Genomic DNA, 7306 nt, shown 5'->3' on the forward strand with positions numbered 1-7306 from the left:
TTGATATTTAAGAACTCCACAGCTCTTAAAAATAAGCACTTATCCCTAACATGCAATACTGCAGATGCAAGTTAAACTTATCTGTTAACAGCTGCCTGCTGTTTTCTGCTCCCAGATGAAATGAAGCAACTCTTCTGATAACGAAGAGATACCTGTCTGAGGCAAACGAAACATTGGCACACAGCACAGCCTCCTCAATCCACTTGATCCCAACTCATCTCTCATTTATTTCGGCTTCTTTTATTCCAGGATTATGTAGTGTAACATTTTCATTTCATTTCGCTTTTATTCTGCTTTTGTAAAAGCAGTATTTTGAGATGGACATTGGCTCTTCATTGTATTTCTCATCATTATTTTTGTGGTTATAGCTTGACAAGCAATTAACTTTAAAATGGTAGATTCCATAACTTTAAATTGGTAGCTTTCATTTGCTTAAAATTTTTTGGCATATGCAGATATGTTCTCATCAGTAGTAAGAATCTCAGGGTTATGCTTATTCCCCAATGGAGGTATGACATATAATCTTTTCTGCCTTTACTTATCATTCACCAAGGAGCTGTTTTCTCTGCATCTAGGCCATCATACTGCCAGGCTGGTTATGACTCAGAAGATGTTATCTGAAAAAAGTCTATAGAAAAAAAAAAAGTTTCCCCTCCCTCATCAACAAAAGCCCACCCTCTAAGAGACATTCACGCTGAACTATCACAATTCTTAATCAGTTACGATTTACAAACAGATAAATTTAAAATACACAATTTACAAAATTTTTGAAGCATACCTTAACATCGTTTTGCAGTTAAACAATGGAAAAGTATTTCTCCTATGCTAAAAAAAACTTGCTTACACGCAACTGAAAATAGAATCTTACTTGATAATACAAAAGCTACCATCAGAAGAAATCCCTTCAGGATCATTAAGCCACTTCCTTTGCTCTGAAGTTTCTATAGTAGTTTTAAATTATTATTAAATCACCTGAAAAAAATTCCAAAAGAGAACCACACACTACCATATCCAAACAACTTTTGCATTTCCCATAATTGTAGTTAATGTCAGCCCAGTGGGCCAGACCAACCCCCCGTTCAATACTTTCCTTCCCCAAGCTCTATACTTTGAAGGAAAACAGATACAGTATCAAATTATGACACTTTCCTTGCCCAAATTAATGCACTGGAACACCCAGTGGCTCATATATAACTTCCCCCAGCTTCCCAATTCAAAAACTGGGGGAAACAAAAACTAAATCATTGAGAGTTACTTGCCAACTTGAAATTGGTATTTCTTTACCTTTTCCATCCTAAGACTTTTAAGTTCTCTGGCATGAGTTTATCTGCAATCATAAACTAAACAATTACCTAAACCCACCCCACCAATCCCAACCGTAACAGGCCACTGCCAACTAATTGCCAATATCTGCCCCTCCCCTTTAATAAAACTTTTAAGAAGTCACATTATTGGAAAACTTAACTTCAACATTTGGCCTACTCAAGCTCTTCTGAAGTTCTCCTGAGACGACTGAATATGAACCAAAGCTGCACTGTGCTGTACTTTTCAGCTTCAACTGGGAATACTCTTCCAAGGATAAAAGCAGCTCCAGTCCCTGAAGGTGTTCGTGCCAACAGCACAGCGGTACACTCCTTCTCTAACCCAGTTTGTCAATAGTACTATAGCATCTGTAGAAAATCTTAGAAAAAAACATTTTCTCCCCCACCCTCTCTCTTCCCTGTTAAGACCATCCCAAAATACTTCAAGTAAAAAACAAGTTTAAGGAGTTAAGCACTTTTAAAGTCTGATTAAGGGGGTGGGGGGAAAAAAGAGTAACTACCAGCCATTTCTCCAATGGACATCTCTTCCACAGACCTCAACGTGAGAACTGCTCTAGTTTCTATAAACTGTAAACCTGTGGTGGTCTGATTATCCTGATATTGGATTTTCTTGTTTTCTGTTACACCTTGAGTCATTTGCCTTTAGGATTCTAGACAGACCTAAGGGAAAAAGAACTGAAAACATATTTTGCCCCCACCCCCACAAAAAAAAAAAATACTGAAAACTACCCCCCCGCCCCCCGCCTCAGTTACACATCCAAACTCTATATTTACAAAACGAATTCAGGGTGAGAAGTAAAAACAGGTCACCCATTGACAAAACTGAAATACTTCATTACCCCAACTAAACATACAAACTGCTTACAGATTTGCTGAAATTGTCTCAATTTTGGCTATCAAATTCATTTGGTTTTCCTCAAATTCGTAAAAAAAAAACAAAACCACAAACTTGCCATCTACTATTTCTCCAGGACTTGGCAGTCTGCCCTCAAAAGCTTCAGACAAGATTCATGAGTATAAGCCTGAAAAAGAGAAACCTACAACACCCGGAAATCGGCCTACGTCCCCATTTAAATCCCTTTACACCTCAGTACGAAACTCCCCCATTACATTAGAAAAGTAAATAAAAAGTTACCATACTCAAGTTCCAGAAAAACAACATATTGCCGACCTCACGGATTTTTACCAACCACTCGCTTTCCCTGTGGCCTTGGCACACTGGCATGCTGGTCTAGGATCCTCTATCTACGCACAACGCCTGCTCGCCTCCTCCGTGTGGTTGCCAAGCCAAGCCGCCTGCTAGCTTCATCACCAAATCGCACTCGCTCCTTCCTGGAATCCTTTTGCCTAGCTTCACCACCAAATCGTTAGCGCTCCTTCCTTCTTCCTAGCTTCCTTCACCAAATCGCACTGGCTCCTGGACTCTCTTCCTATCTTCACGAACTGCTGCTTGCTCCTCAGTCCTAGCTTCATCAAACACTGGTTCCTGGAATCCTGTCTGCTGCTGTCTTCCTAGATTCACTGAATCCACTTCTGTGTAGCACCTGGGTCAGCTGTCAATGCTAGTCCTCAGGATTTAAAAAATAATCTTAACTCAAAGTCCAATGCAAAAACATTAAGTTGGTAATTACTCTTGATCTTGAATTACTTCCGTTACCAAAAATCCTTCAAATTTTTCAAACTAAGCTACTGTATTTAAGGCCTTCCAAATTCTTCTAACTCTTCCAAAAGCCTTCTGCCTTAGTTTTTTTAAATTACACCAGTCCTTTTAGTAGCTTTTTGATGTGATTTTTAACCAACTTCCCCTTCTAGCTTCAAATATTCTTCTAAATTGGTTCTGGTCTACGTAAATACCCTCATCTTCTCAAGCTTTACCTTCTAACTTCTGCACCACCAGAAATTAAATTGATGGGCTTTTAAAATAAATTGGTTACCAATAACTTCCTCATTTTTTCAGTGCTATTTTATCCAATTTTTGGCTTTATATTTTTCTATCTTCTATGCTTCTCCAATACTTGTCTTAGCTTCTGTTTTTCATTTTCTATCTTAAACTCTTGACAATATTTTTTCTATCTTGTTTCTATCTTCCAGTTTTCTTCTAAGTTTGTACATTTTGCCCTCAGTTTTTTGTTTCCTAGCTTGTCTAATTTTTTTCTTCTGCTTCCTTTCAGGTTTAAACTTATTTTTCTTCTAAAAGTATGTTTTTATCTTCTAATTTCCCTATCTTCTCTATTCTTTTCTTCGCCTTCCTGTACTTCTGTCTTCCAGTTTTCCACTTCAAACTTCTCATCTTCTCCAAATTGTTTCATCCTACCACTCCCAATTAATCTTTCCATTTTCGTCTGCGTTTAGTAAATGCGTTAACTAGGCTTTAAATGACGCAATTCTCCCTGCGTCATGGATTTCAAGGTCTTTTAATCACCTTCGGTTTAATCTCTTTAAATGATCGCCTTCAAATTATTTTAATCACCTACAACTTTTAAAGTAAACTTTAAGCTGTTTAAGTCACCTTCATTTTAATCTAAAAGCATTGCCCTTCTACTGGTATTAATTCAGGGCTCTGTAGTCCTTTCTCTCGATTTTCTTTCAAATACATTTTTTCACTCCATGAAGAAGCTTCATCTCAACCGCCGTCATGTTTTAGAAACCTTTTTATCTTTTCCTTCCTCATGCTACTCTTTAAGTCTTCATATTTTCTCTTAAAATCTTAAGTTATTAAAATTACATTAAGAACTTAACGCTAAGCAATATCTTAGTAACCTATTGACTATATTTCTTAAGCAGTTGTATTACTCTCTCTTTCAAAGAGAAAAAAACTTATCTGCGGTTTCCTCAAGCTGCGCCCGCCCTCTCAGCAGCAACCCCTGCGCTGGCTGCCTCAATGCCTACCTCACCTCCCGGCCGAGGCGTATTTATAGGCGGAGTACAACTCGCATCACCGGAATTCGATCACCTTCCGCCGCCTTTGTGAGGGAGGCAAAAAGTAGTTCCTCGGTTAAAAATAGGTTCTAGTTTTACTTTTCTAGATTTTTCTTAACAGCTTATGGAACTTGAGTGCAAACTACACATGCAGAAATACTTAAATTACTAGCGTGTGGAAAGATTTTAGCTGAAAACTTTAGACAAAAGAAACATGGAAATCATATTTTAAACGGGTCATCAAACACCTCACAAAACCCCCGGAACTTTTTAAATACCTCTTAAAGCACTTTTTGTGTTGTCTTGAGGGATAGTAGGTATAGTTTACTACCCTTTGAAGGAAGATTAAGGTGTGATAGTTCAGGGCTTTACTTTCCATTACGCAACTGAGCCCCAGCCTTGCAGGGACGGTTGAGAAGTGGCGAAATGGCGGACTCTCTCCCCCAACTGCCTGCAGTCGTGCGACTTGCTCCAAAGACAGCCACACGTTTTGCTTTTTTATTCGAGAAATCCGAGCAGCACGGGCTGTCTGCTTGGGAAGTCTTAGAAACGTGAAAACCCACTCTTGGAAAACGCCTCAATCCCACACCACAGAGCTGCTTCCCCGCCTGAGCCCCCGGGTCCGTTGGTTGCCAGTGGCCCACTCTGATCTGCGGCCCCCGGTTGCCGCCAGCCCCTCACGGCCCGCACAGAAATTTTTCTACCGTTTTTCAGCTTGCAGGCTCTCCTGAAAGTGCTCACAAGGCAAATCGCCATAGAAAGCAAGTTCAAGTGGCCTTTTAAAGTAGCCCAACTAAGCGAATGGCTTTGTCTCCGAAGACACAGGGACCTTGGGGAGGCAGTCAGGGACACACCCTGGAATGTTTACACTGCTCTGGGTCTGCTTTTCTAGAGATTTTTGTTTTGCAGATTCTGTTTTATGCCTGGTTAGGTCTGAGCTTCAGACTTTCTGAACCGGAGCAGGAAAAAAAATAAGAGCTTTCCTCCAAACCCCAAGACCAAACTGCAGGGTTTGAGTGGTTTTATCTAAATACCACCACCTGGAATGGCCAGTCTAAAGGGACGGCTAAAGTAACAGTACAACTCGTCGCTGCGTCCCAAGGACTCAGGGAAACCTGGCCTCCGGGAGGCGGCAAAGGGGACCTGCTTTCAGGCGGGCTGAGGCCTTCAGCCGAGCTGAGGCTTCCCGGCTCCCGGCTTCCGCGTTGCTAAAATGGCGCGGCGCCTAAGAGGGCAGGTGAGAGGCTAGTTGCGGGGCTCCAGTGCTTTACAGAAGCCTCGGGCTGCAGGTGGCGGAGGAGACAGCGGGGGCGGGGAGCCACTGGGCAAGCGGCGAGGCTGCGGCAGGAACAAGGGCCGGGGGAGGGGCGGCTTGCGAGCGCCGCGCAAGGATACGCGAAGGCCGTGAGCCGCCCTCCCTTTGTGAAGCGCTGGCTCGTGGGCGGGCGCCACTGGTTCTAACCGGCTCTAGCCGGTCCTGGCCGCCTTCCCGGAGCTGTGGCGGTTGGCGCAGCGCGTGACTGCGCACGCGCGCCCCGCCCTGACGCCTGTGCCTGTTCTGGGGAATGGCATGGGGGCGGGGTGGCAGCTGGTCTGGGAACTTCTCGGTCGCTACTCTGCGCTGTCACCGCACTTGGGGGCTGGTCTTCCTTTCGTAGAGCTGCTGCCCAACTTCCCTTTTCAGTCTACGTCTTCCTTTCCCACCTTTCTCCTGTCCTTTGTCATTTCCTCCATATAGTCTCGATGTCATCCATTAATTTAAAATCAGAACACGACCCTCGTGTAGCTATCAAGGGCTATGGCGTTATTGTAAAATATCTTCGTCGTTTGTATGTCACCAGATCTTACTAGTCTAGAATTCTCGGGGCAGAAGTGGTCTCAGGCTGACCTTGCAGCAGCCTAATTTTTTAGAAAAGAAACTGAAGCAATGACCTAAAATGGAGAGTTCCAGGGCACACAAAGTTTGGAGCTGGACGGGGTGGTGACACCCACCCTCTCTGCTCCCTCACCCCCGGGTGTTTAGAACCTGTATCCATGGCTTGTTTTTAGGCAGTCAACTCCGAGGGGAGAGATTAGTGACGCTGTATAGGTTAGAATGGCAACTACACAATGACACAGCAGCTCTGTGAAGTTGATTTCTAAAACCCCTTTGGCTCCTGTAAATGATGCAGGTTGTGTAAGGTGTTGGTGAGCTGCCCCGGGGGCTCCAGCAAATGAGGGTCCTGTTTTCTGGGCCAACTAACTCCCTGTCCCCACCTGCCCACATAAAGCAGGGCCTGTTGAAGCAGCTGTTCTCAATTGACGCTGGTGAAACTGTTCTTGTTTTCTTTCTTTCTTTTTTTTTTTTTTTTAAGCCCGTAAGAGTGGAATATTACTGAGATGCAGCCGGATCCCTTCAGACACGGTCCTGATGCTTGTTCTGGGGTTGGAAATTTTTTAGTAGAATTTTATCGCTGGATGGAGGAAAACTGAGGCAGGTCACCTCGTTTCACAAATGGGGATTTGGGGGCCTGGAGAGTTTGTGATTTGCTTGAAATGACGCACAGCTAATTAATAGCAGAAGCTGTTCTTGAATCCCAGATTTTCCACGTCCTGCTGCCTCCCTTCCTCTCCAGCGCTTCTGTCAGTCTCCCCAACTGCGGTTTTTCTGTATCTAGGGGAGGACCTAGGACCTGCTCTGTGCTCTCTCTGCTCTCTCCCTCACTCTAGAGTGAGTGAGATGAACGTTAAGAGCCCTGAAGTGCTTTAAATTATTGTCAGTGTCACTGCATTAATTTTCATTACTTTTACAGATTACAGAATGTTTCTTTGTTTTTTTTTTTTTTGGAGACGAAGTCTCACTCTGTCGCCGAGGCTGGAGTGCAGTGGCGGGATCTCGGCTCACCGGAACCTCCGCCTCCCTGGTTCAAGCAATTCTCTTGCCTCAGCCTCCCGAGTAGCTGGGACTACAGGTGCCCACCACCAAACCCGACTAATTTTTTGTAGTTTTAGTAGAGACAGGGTTTCACCGTGTTAACCAGGATGGTCTGGATCTCCTGACGTCGTGATCCACCCGCCTCAGCCTC

The 7306-nt window shown here is 43.6% G+C and overlaps 1 long non-coding RNA gene across 1 annotated transcript; it reads right to left on the reverse strand.

Moving 5' to 3' along the window:
• Positions 1-283: 283 nt before the first annotated feature.
• On the reverse strand, positions 284-5536 carry LOC134740313 (uncharacterized). The gene is made up of 2 exons (XR_010127686.1): positions 4520-5536; positions 284-4285 (listed from the first exon to the last, which is right to left on the reverse strand). It is a non-coding gene; the product is annotated as an uncharacterized LOC134740313 (long non-coding RNA).
• Positions 5537-7306: the final 1770 nt, after the last annotated feature.

The sequence above is a fragment of the Pongo pygmaeus genome, chromosome 9 (assembly GCF_028885625.2).
Source record: "Pongo pygmaeus isolate AG05252 chromosome 9, NHGRI_mPonPyg2-v2.0_pri, whole genome shotgun sequence".
Classification (NCBI taxonomy): Eukaryota; Metazoa; Chordata; class Mammalia; order Primates; family Hominidae; genus Pongo; species Pongo pygmaeus.